At 38.6% G+C, this 18,441-nt stretch overlaps 1 long non-coding RNA gene across 2 annotated transcripts in view; it reads left to right on the forward strand.

Annotated features, from left to right (window-relative positions):
- The window catches only part of LOC103463966 (uncharacterized), a 119,930-nt gene that overhangs the window by 33,919 nt on the left and 67,570 nt on the right, over positions 1-18,441 (forward strand). The window contains exon 2 of one of the 2 annotated variants that reach the window (XR_014087361.1): positions 2,057-2,193. This is a non-coding gene — a long non-coding RNA (uncharacterized LOC103463966). Of the gene's footprint in view, positions 1-2,056; positions 2,194-13,181; positions 14,600-18,441 lie in introns of those variants that run through there. The other variant, XR_533562.2, reaches the window with a different exon arrangement.

The following is an 18,441-nucleotide window of genomic DNA, read 5'->3' on the forward strand; positions in this document are numbered from 1 at the left end:
GTTTGGACACCAGCGGGTGTAGAGTGTCACCAGAGCTGTTCCTGCAGCTTTCTTCAACCCTTCACAATAAGTTTTAATCATTTATAAAAAAAACTGAAGCTGAGTAAAACAGCTTCTGGAATTGTTAAAAAGAATAATCTGAACACTGGATGCACGTGTGCACAGCCTGCAGAATGTAATTCAGCCCAGATATTAATTACAGACAGTTATCAAATTTATTATGACAATCAATCTTAATAAAGATTGATAATAAATATTGTCAAGCACCAGGAATGATGCTTGACAACAGAAGTTGTAATTGTTACTGAGAAAAAAATATTTTTGGAGATATAGGGGTTATTTTTTTCAGTTTAAACAAACATATAATGTAATAAAACAAAGCCATTATGTCTGTTAGTGGCTTTCTTACCAGCACACACAGAAAACTATGCATGAGTGATTTATTATGAATGGTAAATGTATCCTTTTTGCACATTTTCAGATTTAATTGAAAAAAAAATCATAATACTAAGGCATTTGCGCACAATGTAATTTTCTTTCTTTTTTTTTTTTAACTCAACCAATATTTTGTGTCACGGTCACAGAATATAATACATAAGTAAGAGAGTATGAACAGTGTTTTATATCAATACAAAATATTCATTCTTTTTTTCTTTGGTGACTTGAAGGACATATCAATGGTTCCAAAAAGCATAAATAATATCACAAATGATGAGATACACTTTAGAATATTTGTAATTGATGTTTTTAAGAAGCTTGTTCCTGAAATGAAATGACAGATACCCAAACAATATAAAAGGAGTATCACTTTTGATATAATCAGAGTCTCGTTATAACTTATAACCAGCTTGTTTTTTTTTTCTCATATTTTTATGATTATTGTGGGGAGGAGCTCTGGGTTTTGTTTGAAAAACCTCCTTTTCATCACCCTAATCTTTAGCTCCTTCCACAAATTCTCTATCAGATACAAGTGAACATATCACTTCTGATTGTGGTACAAATACTTTTTTGGTTTAAATATCTAACATTTTATTGACGGCTTGTTTGACGTGTTCTGGACCGTTAAACTCATTCACCTGTTGCCACACTACCGGTCTATCTATTTATAGAAAACATCTCTGGCACGTTTTTAGATTCCTCATGGAGAGTGGCGAGCTTTTGAAGCCCACTCCCAGACAAAACACGGGCCCACGTCGTTGTTTGTAAGATAAAATTCCCGCGATCTTAAAAGTATCACTTGCAGCTGTTGCTAAATCCATCAGAGCCGTCTGCGGTCAAATCGCCGTATTGTCTGATGCAGAGCAGGTTATAATGGAGGCCGGTGACTGTAGCCACAATACAGATTCCATCTCGTCTGTAATCTACCGTGAAACCTTTTAACGCTACCTGGAGGGGCTTGAAGAAGTAGGATGAAGAAAAAAGCAAAGATAAAAAATTTTTTTCTTAATCTCCTCTGTCTGTTTAAGGAAAACAAGGTCAGCTTCCAAGTTGTACAGTAATATCTGTTATCTCTTGCTTGAATGTATATTAAGTTCAACATTTAATGCAAATCTTTTTTACAAAACTACACGACAATAAACTTGTTTTAACTCTACTTTTTACCTTTTTACACAGGAAAGCTGTTTGGTGTGCATGTTTTTGTAGTTTTCGCAAGGACACGCCAAAGTGAAAATAAGACCCGTTTTTTTCCTCAACGTAACGTACAGTCTGCTGTTTCACAGAAAGTTAATTATCTGAAATGAGTCTGATGATGGTGAGACGTGACCCCCCCCATCCTCCCCCCACACACACACACACACACACACACACACACGCACACACACACACACACACACAGCAGTACATTATTTGAATGTTTAGCCTTTATCTCCAGAGCACTTTTCAGATGATTTGTCCTTAACCGCGCCAAACACAGGGGTCCGTCGCCGCCTTTTGTTTTCTTAGTTTTACTGCATTGCACAGTTCACAGGGAGAGGTCACACTTTTGTATCAGTTTTATGGAAGGAGAAAAAATATTATTTGAAAGATAAACCTTTTTTTTTCTCCTTTTCATCAGAGCGAGGGAGAAAGGCAGAGAGAGAGAGAAAGTGTGCATGCTCACACATCTTGAACAGAATGAAGGAAAAAAAAAAAAAGCTACAGTCTCACGTATTGGCCCCCCGTCTCGGCTGGAAGAATGCCGCTTCGCTTGAGGTAAGGAGAAGCAATGGTCATTTAATTAACCTTTCCCGCTTCAATCTGCTCACAACAATTTTGCCTGTGACTCCCTTTAATAGTTTAATGACCTTGCTGTCAGTAAGACTGAGGAGGACTGAGTCAAAGTATGATTTAATTAAGAGTCCATATGTTTAAGACTGTTCCCGCGGAGATGTGGAAACATTGGGGTTGTTGGCAGCGACAGGACTGACCTTGCTATTGAGTGTCAAAATGACAGCATGAGCCACAGAGTAAATAATTAGCCGAGAGAAGTAAAAGAAAAGCAGTCTTTGAATAAGGTGTGTGTGTGTGTGTGTTTTTTTTTCTTCTTTTCTTTTCTTCACTTGGGTGGTTGTAATCAGTGTCCAGTAATGCTGAATTCATCCACAATATGGTGCTAGTGTCCCTTTAAGGGAAGACACTGCTTTTATATGCAAACCAGGTGCGGTAGAGGAAGCTGCCAGCAGTTTAGCTTTCAGAGGCTAAAGGAAATAAATTCCTCCAAACATTTTGGAACGTTTCAGATTTCAACACGACGGACAGCAGAAATAAGGTGACAAGATTTTAGGAATATTCTTAGGCAAATCAATAGAGATGCACTGATCAGATATTAACAAAATATTGCCAAAAAGTATCGGTGACAAGGAGCCCGATCCATAAGGGCAGATCTAATTAGTCTAATTCTGTGCTTTGTTTTATATTATTTTTAAATTCCTAATTGCATTTTCTGAACCATTTCAAAGAAGGTTTGTTGCAGTTTATTTTTTACATATTTGACCAAACTATTGTGTTTATCAGTTTCATTATTTCACCTTCTTATGCTCCTAATTTACTGAACAAATGAAAGTTGTTTTTGCACGTTTGACCAAGCTTGTGAAGCTTTTGGTGTATTTAAATGTGCTGTACTGGTGCAGTTATCAATTGAATATATAATTCAGTATATTTATGTCTTTGTTAGAATACAAAAAAATGTCTATTCAGCTGTTCCTCTGTATCGTATCGGTATTATCCGATACTAAACTTCAGATATGGTTATTGGTATTGGAAGTGAACAAAAGTGGATCGGTGCATCCCTAAAAATCAACCATCATAATTTCTATTGTCCACAAATAAATGTTCCAGAAACCACGCTCTGTGTTTTATAGAGTTTAGAATCCATCCAGAATTATCCAATCATAGTTTGACTAGGCCATAATGTTGCCGTTTTTATGCTTTTATATATCTAATGGGATCCTAATGCCCCCAAAAACATGGTAAATGGTAAATTTTTTCACACAGTGTCATATTTTTGCTCGGTTTAAAAATCAAAAAGTTCAGGTTTGATCAGACTTTTTATCCCAAACAGGATAAAAAGTGGCAATGCTTTTTAGTTTTGCTCCTATATAACTTTAAATCCATTAGATATTCTCTCAATCACTTGGATCTCGTCTTCCTCCCTATGTTTCTCTACCGGGTATGCTAAATGCCGCCACAGAAATAGTTCATAATGTGTTAGATGCTTGTTCAGTGCGTTAGTGAGTGAGTGTTGTTAGCCTGCCAGCAGAGAGTCTTTATTAAGTGACACTGTCAACGTAACAGGACAACTCAAAAACTACTTCCTGTCATACTTCCAGAGTCACATCCTGACAGCAACCGGATGGGATTCATGTTGACAAGAAACATTGTAGCCTGTGTCATATTTATCAGGTCCTCTATGTGTAAAAACTAAATGTGAAACATAAAAAAAATATATCAATTTACAATCAAAATGTGAAGCTCGCAGTGTTTTATGATGAAATAACAGAGAAGAAAGCTGCAATAAACCTCTTGTTTGCCAGTCATAAACTTACACAAATACATTTTACCCTTATTAGATTTTTTTCTTTTTTTTTTACTTTTAGACTTTCTGTATATGAAGTATTTTTGGAATGTGTGTATTTTTAGTGTGGTAAGTTGATTGGTTGTTCTTGTCCAAGACATTCACCTCAACGACACGCAGCGACGCTCTGACTCCTCTGCAGTCGGATGTAGAAATATATAAAACCCAAACCACCAAACCAGAAGCTCATTTTTACTTTGACCTTTAATTTAATTGAAACATGTAGTTGCTCTAAAGTCTTTAATTATGCTTTAACCAGTTCCGTGCTGTTCAGCAATATGATAGCAAGAAAAAGAAGAACATTACATGCAATTTCTGTTTGTTATTAAAAATCATAATCTTTTTTTTTTTTTTTTTTAGAGGGGGGGTTCTCTGCACCTCTTCATGAACATGAACATCTGCCTCACTCTGTTGTAAAAATGGTCCTCAGTTGCTTTTAATTTTAAGACTCCAACTTCTTCAATAGAGAACGTTGTTGAGAGAAAAACTTCACATTCAATAAGTATATTGTACTGTGAAATGGAAGTGTGTGTGTGCGTGCGTGTGCGTGTGTGTGTGTGTGTGTGTGTGTGTGTGTGTGTGTGTGTGTGTGTGTGGCAATATAAAGAGAGACATCGTGACACTAACTCAGCTGATTTGACGGCTGCTTGTTAACCTGCACTTGTCAAATGTGTGTGTTAAGATAATCTAAGCTCTTTAAGTAATGCTGACATGCTGCATGACTCCCAGTAGGATGTAACGATCAGATGGGATGGGCCAGTCCAAACGTGCGTTATGAGTCTTAAGTGTGGTCAGTGATGAAACTGTCCAGTGGGGCTTTCCAGAACGGAGCAGCAGTGTTGCTGAAAGATCTTAGACTCATGGTGGAAAACTGGGCAAGAGAAGTTTATATAGAAACGCAGAACTAGACCTTAGAGTTAGAGGTTGTGGAGTTATTTGAAAAAAGTTGTATTTAAGTACAATATGAGAATTTACCAGATGTTGATGAAGGCATGATGTAAATGCATGTAAAACCATTCTGTCAGTTTAATGGTGTTAATGGTGGAAAAACAACTTAACATTACATGAAAACTGTTTATCTGCCGTCATCTGCTAGCTAGCCTTAGCATTCGTGGCAGGCTATGTTGTGATGAACCAGCTGTAGCGTAGCACTGAGCAAGCCAGAGAGGTGAGCATGAGAGTGATTGACAGCGCTAAGCCCCTCCTCCTGACTCCGATTGGTTGTTTCTGACTGAGTGGTTTATTTCTGCAGCTAGCGCTGGGAGAACATAGAGGAGGTCAATTTCCCCCCCACCCCCCACAAATTATCTGTCTTCTATTATACTATAACATAATAATCTTAATAAATATGTAAACATATTTTAATAAGTAGCATACTGCAGCTTTAACTGATCACATATTCAAACGACCCATGCTATCGTAGTGAAATGGATGGTAGCCCAACTATTAATAATGCAACGCATTATAACAAGAACAGTAGTACATGACAGTCTACTATTGCGCAGGTTTCTTTTGTCTGCTACATTTAAACCAGTGTTTCTCAACCTTTTTTGGCCCAGCGCCCCCCAAGCCTTAATCCAGGTCCCTCACCGCCCCCCACCAAAGAATTTGTAGGCTACTTTGCACTGACTATTATTTTATTATTAATATTACTATCACTGTTGTATATTTTTTGATCTTTATGCTTGTTTCTGTATTTATCATCAAAAATAATTTCCCAGAGAACAAAAAAGTCATGGGAATAGAAATTATTTTCACAGGCGACTACGAAAAATGCAATGAACATTCAACTTAAAATCGGTAGGCCTAACAGCAGCCAATGAGAGTGGAAAAAATATTCTTGTTCTTTGCCATTTTCTAGTTGTTAAATATTCCACAAAATGACCAGAAAAAAATGTTTCAACATGCCAGTTTAAACTTTGAACTATTTGCAAACGACTGAGCTCTGCAACATTAAAACATGGATAGAACTGTAACTACATTAATCACAGCTCTTCTTCTCTTCAGTGTTTCTGTGAGTTTCTGGTGGTGCAGCTCTGTGCTGCCTTCAGGAGAATGGGACATTATAGTATCATCCATAAAACTTCACCCACATGGCATTTATTGTGCTAACCAGAGCTTTCAGGAGGGGCATCACTTATTTATTGACACTCTCCACCAGTAATCTTCTGCTGCGCCGCCTAATCGTCATGTGTTTCACATCATGTGTTGATTTTTCACTGTTCAGCGTCGGATTCTCTGTTTTTATGCCACAATTCACATCTAGTTCGTCGCTCCGTTTTATGTCCCACTTCTCCTGTTTCAGAGTTTTGCGCAATGTGCGCGTCGTTTTTTTTTAAGCCTCTAAGGTGCAGGACGGTCGGGAAGAGTATCGATGGGGAAAAGGCAGACTGACATAAACCTTTTAAAATAATGGAAACAATTTCTGCATTCTGATTATTGAAATTTAAAAGTGCTGTGTTGTTCTATCACCTCCGTTTCATACCGGACCACTTACAGCTCCGGTGTTAACGCTATAAAATGAACGCTCTCTATCGTGGTATCACCCATGGAAGGATTTCTTTATTTCTTTATTTAAATGGGTTCATTTTTCAGAGGGATACACAGTGAGGGTATCATGATTTTAGCTACCAGTAGCAGGAGAACGGAGCTGCGCCAAGAAGCTAAGAGAAGCTAACAAACACTGAATAGAAGAAGAAGAAGAGCTGCCATAGATAAAGTTGCAGCCAAACATGGTTTAATGTTACACAATACAGTTTTACCAAGTTGCTCCAAGTCTAAACTGGCATTGTTGTTAATTTAAGGTGTAAAGTTTACCTTTGACCAAACGCCCCCCAAAGGCATCCCAGCGCCCCCCTTTTGTAAAAATTCCCGCCAGCGCCCCCTGCCGTCCTCTAAAAGCCCCCCGGGGGGCGGTACCGCCCACGTTGAGAACCGCTAATTTAAACCAATAGGAAGGTCAGGAGTCAGAGGACTTCCATGTGATGCTTTGTATGTCCATTTGCTTTGTGGTTCAGATGAGACTCAGCTTCACTGACCTCCTCCTCCTCCTCTTCCTCTTCGTCCTTCTCCTCCTCAGCACGCTGCCGGCTCCAGGAGTGACGGAAGGCAGCCAGGGTCACCTACGACAGCTCAGCTGACTGTCACACAAAGTGCTGGTCCACTGATGAGAGTTAAATTACTTCATAATAGTAAGGGTGTTCCTGGGTTTATATTATGATACGATAATCCTCTTTCCACACAATGATGATAATGATCATTATTATGGCAGGGGAGTAGGGGGCGAGGAAACCACTCGGAATGGAGACTTTGCTGCATAATCCTCCTGCCTTGAAAGGTTAAATACGGATTTGAATATTATGATCCCCCCCCTTCCTCTCACCCCCACCCTCCACCACCACCACTCTGAAAATGATAGCGCTGCATTTGAAGCAAATGTACTCGTTGTGCACTTTACCTTCCGGACCAGTCTGAGTGTCACACTGCACCGCAGAAGACACGCTTTGCTCTGCGGTTATTTTCACAACTACTCCTGGGGAAAAAAACTAAACAGACAAAAAAAGATTATGAACTAGGACTCTTCTGAGAAATTGAGTGTTGGAGACGCTAATGTTAAACGTGAGTTTAAAAGAGGTTGTGGTAATCTTTAGAGTAGCAAGGCAGGCTTCAGGTCCCAGTTTCTCAACCAGGACCGTGGTGGAAAGTTAATGTGAGCCATGTACTTTATGTGTGCATTGAAGATCCAAAATGTAAAAAAAAAAAAAGGTTTTTCAGGTTTGAAGAACAACATTTTGAAAGGACTTGACTGTAAATAATATAATTTCTTTTTATATCAATTCTGAGCAATAAAAACTAAATTTAGGTCACTTTTATTGCAAAGTATGTAGCCAAGTTTAATAAATTCATCAAACACTGATCTTGGTGAATCAAAGCCAATAGGAAAGACGTGGTTCTCACAAGAGCATATAAAAAGCCTGGGTTTTGAATGCTTTGTCGTAGCCGACATTTTCTATTGTAAAATTTTAAAGTTTACTGATTAAAACTAAAACGTCCCCGTCTGCATATTTCTGTCATTTTTGAATCGCAGTCATTGGACGCACCGAATCAGTTCTGAGTTTATAGCATCAAACTTTACTCCCAACACGGTCAGTTGAGCTTTAGATGTTAAAAAATAAGATGTAATAATGACAGTAGGACTCGTAATAAACAATAAGCAGAAGTTGGTGCTTCGCTTCTTCACATTTAGACTCACATAAAATATATTTAGATGAGTTATCATAACAGTTCAATGTCTTGATTTAGATTTGATGTCACGTTTCTATATATAATGAGCTTTATGACTGTGCTTTATTTCTGTTAATAAGAAAAATTAAACAAATAACAATTGTAATAATTTTTGTTTCACTGAAATTTATTATAAAACTTTTCATAGAAGAACTGCAGTGCTGGTCACTGACTTTTACATAGAATAAAAATATGAACCAATTAGTACTAAAAAGGATTTTCTATTGCTTAAATTGCTGCTTTGTGCGGCCATCTTGGACTCTTTAACACTTGTGTGCTGCTGCTGGCCTGCGATGTCACAGTCCCTCTGTGATGTCACAATACATCTGTGATGTCACAGTCCCTCTGTGATGTCACAGTGCCTCTGTGCTGTCACAGTGCCTCTGTGATGTCACAATACATCTGTGATGTCACAGTCCCTCTGTGATGTCACAGTGCCTCTGTGCTGTCACAGTGCCCCTGTGCTGGCACAGTGCCTCTATGATGTCACAGTGCCTCTGTGATGTCACAGTGCCTCTATGATGTCACAGTGCCTCTGTGCTGTCACAGTGCCTCTGTGATGTCACAATACATCTGTGATGTCACAGTCCCTCTGTGATGTCACATTGCCTCAGTGCTGTCACAGTGCCTCTGTGATGTCACAATACATCTGTGATGTCACAGTCCCTCTGTGATGTCACAGTGCCTCTGTGCTGTCACAGTCCCTCTGTGATGTCACAGAGCCTCTGTGCTGTCACAGTGCCTCTGTGCTGTCACAGTGCCTCTATGATGTCACAGTGCCTCTGTGCTGTCACAGTGCCTCTATGATGTCACAGTCCCTCTGTGATGTCACTGTGTCACTGACGTCAAAATCTCATACTCTAATGTCACAGTGCCTCTATGATGTCACAGTCCCTCTGTGATGCCACAGTCCCTCTGTGATGTCACAGTGCCTGTGCTGTCACAGTGCCTCTATGATGTCACAGTCCCTCTGTGATGTCACAGTGCCTATGCTTTCACAGTGCCTCTATAATGTCACAGTCCCTCTGTGATGTCACAGTGCCTCTGTGATGTCACAGTCCTTCTGTGATGTCACAGTGCCTCTGTGATGCCACAGTGCCTCTGTGATGTCACAGTCCTTCTGTGATGTCACAGTGCCTCTGTGCTGTCACAGTCCCTCTGTGATGTCACAGTGCCTCTGTGCTGTCACAGTGCCTCTGTGATGTCACAGTCCCTCTGTGATGTCACAGTGCCTCTGTGATGTCACAGTCCCTCTGTGATGTCACAGTCCCTCTGTGATGCCACAGTCCCTCTGTGATGTCACAGTGCCTGTGCTGTCACAGTGCCTCTATGATGTCACAGTCCCTCTGTGATGTCACAGTGCCTATGCTTTCACAGTGCCTCTATAATGTCACAGTCCCTCTGTGATGTCACAGTGCCTCTGTGATGTCACAGTCCTTCTGTGATGTCACAGTGCCTCTGTGATGTCACAGTGCCTCTGTGATGTCACAGTCCTTCTGTGATGTCACAGTGCCTCTGTGCTGTCACAGTCCCTCTGTGATGTCACAGTGCCTCTGTGCTGTCACAGTGCCTCTATGATGTCACAGTGCCTCTGTGCTGTCACAGTGCCTCTATGATGTCACAGTCCCTCTGTGATGTCACTGTGTCACTGACGTCAAAATCTCATACTCTAATGTCACAGTGCCTCTATGATGTCACAGTCCCTCTGTGATGCCACAGTCCCTCTGTGATGTCACAGTGCCTGTGCTGTCACAGTGCCTCTATGATGTCACAGTCCCTCTGTGATGTCACAGTGCCTATGCTTTCACAGTGCCTCTATAATGTCACAGTCCCTCTGTGATGTCACAGTGCCTCTGTCACCTAACTGTGTCACTGACATCACAATCTCATACTCTGATGTCACAGTGCCTCTATGATGTCACAGTCCCTCTGTGATGTCACAGTGCCTCTGTGATGTCACAGTCCTTCTGTGATGTCACAGTGCCTCTGTGCTGTCACAGTGCCTCTATGATGTCACAGTCCTTCTGTGATGTCACAGTGCCTCTATGATGTCACAGTCCGTCTGTGATGTCACAGTCCCTCTATAATGTCACAGTGCCTCTATGATGTCACAGTCCCTCTGTGATGTCACAGTGCCTCTGTCACGTCACTGTGTCACTGATGTCACTGACGTCACAATCTCGTACTCTGATGTCACAGTGCATGTGCTGTCACAGTGCCTCTATGACGTCACAGTCCCTCTGTGATGTCACAGTCCCTCTGTGATGTCACAGTCCCTCTGTGATGTCACAGTGCCTATGTCACGTCACTGACGTCACAATCTCATACTCTGATGTCACAGTGCCTCTATGATGTCACAGTCCCTCTGTGATGTCACAGTGCATGTGCTGTCACAGTGCCTCTATGATGTCACAGTCCCTCTGTGATGTCACAGTGCCTCTATGATGTCACAGTCCCTCTGTGATGTCACAGTGCCTCTGTCACGTCACTGACATCACAATCTCATACTCTGATGCCACAGTCCCTCTGTGATGTCACAGTGTCTCTGTGCTGTCACAGTGCCTCTATAATGTCACAGTGCCTCTATGATGTCACTTTGTCTTCATAATGTCACAGTGCCTCTGTCACATCACTGTGTAGTCACCGTCTCATACTCTGATGTCACAGTGCAATATTCCTTGTGTCTTTACAATATGAAGTTTTTAGAGGATCAGTCTTTTTGCTTCCATGCCAAGTTCAACCATTGTGGTTGTGCAGAGGCCACTAAAGGGGCAGGTGCTCAACAACAAAAGAGGGCACATCTAACTGCATTCTAGGACAGAATATTAACAAAGCCACTCAGCTTTCAGAGTTTAATAAACAATGATAAATTACAAAATTGTGACATATACAAGCAAAGCTTACGAACATCTCCCCATGGAGCATAACACTATGCAAATGTAAGATATTTTATTAGTAATTTATTTCTGCATATCTATTTTGTTATAGGAAAGTTTTACAATATTCAAACCCGCAATTTAGCAAGATATGTAAGTCAGAGCTGGACCACCAGACATATTTTGTTGTTACAGAATTACACTATTAAGGAAAGCAGAGCTGCATCAAACTTTAATGTGGAACTGCAGAAAAAAGAAAAAAAAAAAAAAAGAAAAAATTGAATTGTTAATGCATGTCACTATGAGAAAAGCCTACTGAGTTTTGCTGAAAAAAATCTTTAAAAAATTTAAATCACACATTTTTGACTCGAGGTTAACTTTCTTTTTTGCAAAACAAACTTATTTGTGCTTATCAGAAATCGTTTCTTGCTATTCTAAGTTTTTGTTTGTGACTCAAAGTTTTGCTTGGGATTCTCACATAATATCGTGGGCAGGGCCTAAAATCACAACAAAAGATACCAGATGTGTGCAAATAAATGTTTATGTTTGGTAAAAATGAGTTATTTAATTTAAAAAAGTCTTTTAAACAAAACTTAAAAAAAAAAGAAATCATTACAGTTCCAAAAGTTTTGATTACAATTTTATTTTACTTAACTGAGGTTAGTTTTTTTCCCCCCATTGAATAATTGGGAAACAAATTTAACTTCCTACTCTGCAAACCAGACCCTAAACTTAAAGTCTTGGTTGAGTTTTTTTCCCTTCATTAATGTCACTTTTATTACATTCATTATATCTATCATGGTAATTCAGGGTGAGTTATTTTTAATTCTAAATGAATATCCTTGTTGGACTATTATTTAAGTCTTATTCTCCTTCAAGATACATTTACCTAATGCTAGAATAATGAAATGTACATTATGATCGGTTTTGGACGGGCGATGTGCCCTTATTGCATAAGCGATACTAAAGAATGACCGATATCATTAACGATACAGGAAAGAAGCTTTTTAGTTATCTAGCTTTGCTAGCAAATTCGTTAGCTAGCAGCTAGCTAATAGCAGCTAGCACAAGAACAACAGCCTAATGTCTGTATGATAAAAATAATGACTCAATAGATAAGAACAGTTTCTCCTCACCTGGCTGTCTCCTCCCCTCAGTAGTTCTTCAGAGAAAGGCAGACGTAGAGGCCTGTCAGTGTCTGTTGTATTTCATTACCTCTCTGCTTAAACCGCGACTCCGAGCTGAAGCAGAAACGATACTTCAACGTTTTCCTGACCCCACTCTGACCTCTATCTGACCCCAGTCTGGCTCCTTCATCACTTCCTTCCTCAGTCCTCACCGTCAGCCTCTCTTCCAAACTCCTCAAGGTCTCTTACATTTCCATCCATTGTCCAGATTCCTTTTTCACTTTATTTTGTTTCTATTACAATTATCAAAACTGTTACATTATTTCACCTATAAATATATGCTTCATTTAGCAAGGCATACAAGTCAAATTCAGTTCAAATAATATATTTAAACAAAATTAGGTAACATTCAGTATTGCGGGGTTTTTTGCTATACAGCTGAAACCAGAAGTTTACATACATCTGCACACTCAAGTTTACATATTAGATAAAAGCACAAGAACTTACCACAGCAATCATAAATTCAGTATATATAGCTGTATATATTCAGTATATATAGCTGTATATATTCAGTATATATAGCTGTTAATATATAGTTATATATTAACACGACTTATTTGTCTTGAAAGCTAATACATTAGTATTAACGTCGTATGTTGCAACACTTAAAGAATGATTCTTGGAAAATAGAAACCGGCCGTAATCTAATGATATATTCAAATCAGGAGATGAGATGAGATACTGGGTTCACGTAAAAGCAACAAAACACATTTTGATGTATTTTTAAGTAAATATTTTACATGCAGAATAGGATCAGGGCCGCTGGGAAAAAAAAAATCTGACTTTGATCTCAGAATTCTGACTTTGGTGCAGATGGGAGCAACCAACTTTAATGACAGATGTAAAGGAGGAGAACTAACTGTCTGGAGATTTAAGCATTTTATCTAAGTGAATTATGAGGAAAAAAGTCATTTTTTCCTCATAATTCTGTCTATCCCTTTTTGTATTTACATTTCTTTACTTAATTAAACAGTATTGCAAAGGGGGAAAAGCTTGTAGATAAAACTCCTGACAGGAAAAAGAAACACAATGTATTTTTGTGGCTTTAATCAAGTATGTGAGGAAGAAACTATTTTAGGTATTGATCCTTGTTGAGCAGGAGGGTCCTCCGAGGCCAGCTTTCATCTGTGAGAAGTTGTTGACTCTTCCTTCTGCTCGAACTTATTGAACATTCAGGCTTTTCTAAAATTCCTCTAGTCGCTTACTTAAAGAAAAGCTAAACGACCCCTTGTTGACCCATTTGAAGTTGTGAATTCCATGTTCTTTCTCCTTTTCTGTAAAAATATTCCAGCTCTTTACGTTACGTCTCTTTTTTTTATTAACCATTTAAAGCTGGAGACCTTGATTTAACAAGACAAGGTTTTTAATTACCGACTTAGAAGTGAGGATAATAGACCTTCTGTTGTACAAGTCGCTTCATAGAGGTGGAAATTATTTATCTAATAGCTGGATGCAAAGAAATAGCACATATGGAACTTGGTGAATTGTTTTGAAGGGGACATGGAAAACAGATAAATCTCTACTGTACACACCATCACCATCTGCTTGCCTAATAAGGGTCATCACTCTAATAATTATATTTCTTCTTATTATGTTTTCCTCTTTGGACTTTTGCAATTCTGTGTTTAAAATAAAATATAACAGTACATGTAAGATGCACAATACCAGTTAAATTTTTGAACTGCTTGTAAAAAGACTGTGCTCTGCAACATTAAGACATGTCAAGAACTGCAGCTGCCCTGTGACAGACCTGTCCAGGGTGAACCCCGCCTCTCGCCCGGAGCGTTAGCCGGAGATGGGCACCAGCAACCCTCCCGACCCCACTGAGGGACAAGGGTGTGAGAAAATGGATGGATGGAAGAACTGCAGCTATATTAGTTGTAACTCTTCTTCTCTCCTGTGTTTCTGTTAGCTTAGTTCTTGGCGTAGCTTTATGTTCCTGCCACTGGTAGCTTGACCACAGTATAAATTCACCGTCACATTGGCTTATGTAACATACATTAAGAGCAATGCAGCACATGTAATTTTCCTGGAGGTTAAAGCGATCAGTGATCTGTTAGTTACGTTTGACGAATGATTCCGGTCTGACTGGTCGTGCCTGTATGGGCCAGCAGGGGGAGCTCTACGCGCGTTCAGTTTTGCTGGAGCGTCAGCAGAAGAAACATCGTGTCTGGTTTTCTGACTATCTTCATTTTCAGGTATGAAACCGTGTGATATTTGCTCCGAAGCTCTCTAAAAATGTGAGGCGGTTTATTTTGTGTTCGCCGACTGACTGCTGAAGTATTTAGTAGAAGATACATTTCTGTTTTAGGATGTTTTAGATTAGCTTTTAGTAGCTTTTAGTAGCTGGCTTAGCCGCGTTTTCTACCGTGCAGTGGCAGCACGCAGGTTGTGTGTGAGGGTGGGTTCAGACTTTTAAGACATAAATTGCAAACAAATGTTAATGTTTTTATATTCGTTTGAAAAAATGGATACTCAAAAGGAGTAATCTTTTGTTTAACCAGTATGGTTTCAATTTTTTTGTTGTTTTTTGTGGTGCTTTTCAGAAGTGTATATTCCAAAACAAGTGAAAAGGGAATCTTATTTTTGGAATTTATTTCACAAGAACCAGCATTTGAAACAGCGTTTAATTCATATAATTGTGCTTCTGTCAATAACGCTAAGGCAACACAATGCAGTTTTCTCCCGGTTCCAGTCGAGTCTAACCGTCCAGGTGGAGGAGATTGAGCTTTTCACAGGTTATATTTCACATATTGTGCTGTCACAGCATGGTGGCAGTTTTAACAAATTTATGAAAAAAACATTTTATTTACTTTTTTAAGTAAAAGTAACATAACCCCAGCTTTAATTCCCTTCTTGTGGCTTTCTTCCTGCCACAGTTCTGTAAAGGCCAGATTTCTAGCTGGACTCTCCTGCCTAGCCCACCATGAGCCCCTTGGCTGCTTCACTGATCAACGCTTCCCTTGCACAGCCCACTAATTTAGGTAGATGGCTTTATCTTTAAGAGTTTGCAGTTGTCAGATGATGCATTTTTTCCATTGTCAGATGATGCATTTTACACCACTTTATGAGATTTCCAAAATTGGAGACATTGTTCTAGAACCTCATCCTGCTTTAAATTGACCTACATGTTGTGTTTCTGAGTCTTCATAGAGTTTCTCTCTCTTTTTTTCTAAATTGTTCTCTAACAAACCTCTATGTTTATAGCCTTCACAGAACAGCTTGATGCATTCTGAGATGTTTCACATTTGGAGACTATATATAAATTAGACAACTTCTGAAGTCAGGTGGTTGAACTGGATTTTATTTATTGATCAGAGTAAAGGAGGTTTATCGGTTCCCTTATCAGGTGTCCATTATAAAATGTTGCAGAGTCATTTGTTGATAAGAAATGTATAATTTAGTTTATGTAAGGACTTTGAAAGACTGCAGTGTTAGGTATCTGGAGGACAAAATATGGCAAGCACACACAGCAACAAGTACTGGCTAATCCATCTTTGGCGCAGATCTACTGACTTCATTAACTGGATACCTTCTTGTCTATATGATATTCCACAGCCGTAGCTGGGGGGATTACATGAGGAACAACTAATATCTTAAGTGGGGTGCTTACAAAAACAAGGGACAAAACGATGCACTTGTGTTTAAGAAACATTAGATCAGGTGATTACGGTATCTGTACACCATGTCCTGCTGAAAATGAGAACTTGAACCCCACTAACAACAATGACCAGTGTCAGACATCCATTTGAAACGTACACTGTGACTGTTGACCTGAATAATTTTTGTCAAAACTATTAGAATGAGCCTTGATTATTTAAGCGATGTTTCTCTTTCAAAATAACCCATACAGTTAAACTTTCAATATTCTGACCTGAATATGACGGTGGATGTACAGCTGTAACATCTAGAGTCTTTTAACATATCTCTTTTTTCAACAGTGTACAGCAGATGTGCAAATGCTAAATGACATATCCCAAAATGTAATAAAAATAATTTAAAAGTAGCATCAAATAGGAAAAATATTTTGATATATATTTAAAAACAAAATGGAATGACAAAAATGTATCTTTTTCTCATAATCATTACAGCAATCAAACTCTTATAATTGCTCACCAGCTGCTTGCATTGCTATTTGAAAATGTAGTCTTAGTGGATACAGGGAGCATAACAGAGAGAAACCAAGAGTTATGGCTGTTGTGCATTTAATTTTTCACTTGAACTTTTACCATGTCATGCACAGTTTTTGTACCTGGATGTGTGCTTTGCATCGTTTTCTGGTATTAGTGTAACGTGTGTTTTTTTTATGCAAATGGAACTGCAATGGGACTGCAAATGGAAATTAACTGTGGCAGATTATAATAGTAATATTAGTTAAATATTAGTTTTTCTTTTGAGATTAGTTCTCCTATACATAACTCTTGTTCAGTAAACCAAATAGAAAATGATATAACTGTAAAAAAAAAAAAAAAAAAAAAAGCTGACAAATGTCATTATTTAAATGTTAAGACCTTTTTTTTTCCTTTTCTTTTTTTCCAAGAAAAGATTGCTAAATGATTTAGAAATCATATTGAGACTCTGATGTCAGTTTAGATTTTTTAGGTGGTGATCGATGAACATCAATTATTTCAGTTTTAACCCTCATCATAAAAGTAATTTTTGATGAGGGTGAAACGGTACAACACTGTCAATAAGAGCCTGGATGCTAACTATTAGAACTACTAGCTAATCCATCTTTGCGCCAAAATTCACGGGATGTTTAACGCTTAAGTCCTTATATAATGATGTCTTACCTCCATTTTCTGTGTAAATAAATAATCTGTTTCCCATTTAAATAACTACTCTGTGCAAAAATGATGATAATTTAAAGGCTAACAAAGTAGTATTTGCTTAAACTTTGAGCCTGTTCATCTTGGACTAGCTGTCAGCATTAGCCGCCGAAACTAGCTTGTCTGAATTTATGCTGAACTAAGATGCTGAAGGAGTTATCCACTGCAAGTAAAATTACTATTTTTTTAAAAATATTTTTTTAACAGAACCTTGCTTCAAAGAACTTTCCCTTTAATTATGATATGTGCTAATAGTGTAGTGAAACATCAGTGCAACTGGGGTTTGGCTTCAGTTTGTGATCTGGTTTTCAGCAGAAGGAAATGAACAGACTTAAAAATGAAATGTCTGAAATATGTCAAATGTAAAATATTGAAGGCAAGGAAATAATATTTGATTTGGACGTTCTTGTAATAGCATATTAGCAATGGCATAAACTTGTTCTTAACAGAAATACTTTGTTGATTCCACAGGAAATTAAATGTTGTAACTCATTTAATTAGTTATTGCATTGTTTTCTGGTATCAGGTCATATTACAAATGCTGAATTACTTTTATTTTCCCTCAGTAATAATTAAAGAAAAGAGACATTTTCTATGTTTTCTGCTAGAAATTATATACTTTCATTCTTCGATTTTATGTCTGAGGAATATATTCCCAGTCTTGCCTCTGTTCACCCCCAGTGTTAAGATGAATGTAGCATTCGATTGTATATGATGCATACATTGGAGCACATGTCACTTTCCGCATGCCGTACAGTAAGGTGGAACGGGTACAGTGAGCTCGGAGGAAGCCGTGTAGTTTGTGCCAAAAATTCAAACACGATTTACATTCCCAATGTAATGTATTAAAACGTTGACAGGGCAAAAGGGATTCACAAGATGCTGCATTAGAAACTCAATTTCTGTGATGAATTGCCTGAAGCCAGTGAATTACAAACTGCTCCCTACCACCTTCCCCAACCCACCCCCTACCGAGGCTCAGAAGTTTTTTTTTTTTTTTGTGCGTGTCAAAATCTTCTTAAACCTCTCTCTTAATCTGATCTGCTGAATGTGAGAGGGTGAAAGGATTTCCAGACTAAAAAGCATTCATTTTTCGTCTTGTTGTGCACTGCCTTTTCCCAAGTGCTGGGTCAGTAATATTCAAAATTTGCTGCTTTGCTCTTCCATCTTCCCGGCACAACTCTGCTTGTCTCGGCCTTATAGATGTCCTT

The sequence above is a fragment of the Poecilia reticulata genome, chromosome 4 (assembly GCF_904066995.2).
Source record: "Poecilia reticulata chromosome 4, P_reticulata-male-v2, whole genome shotgun sequence".
In the NCBI taxonomy this organism is placed as follows: Eukaryota; Metazoa; Chordata; class Actinopteri; order Cyprinodontiformes; family Poeciliidae; genus Poecilia; species Poecilia reticulata.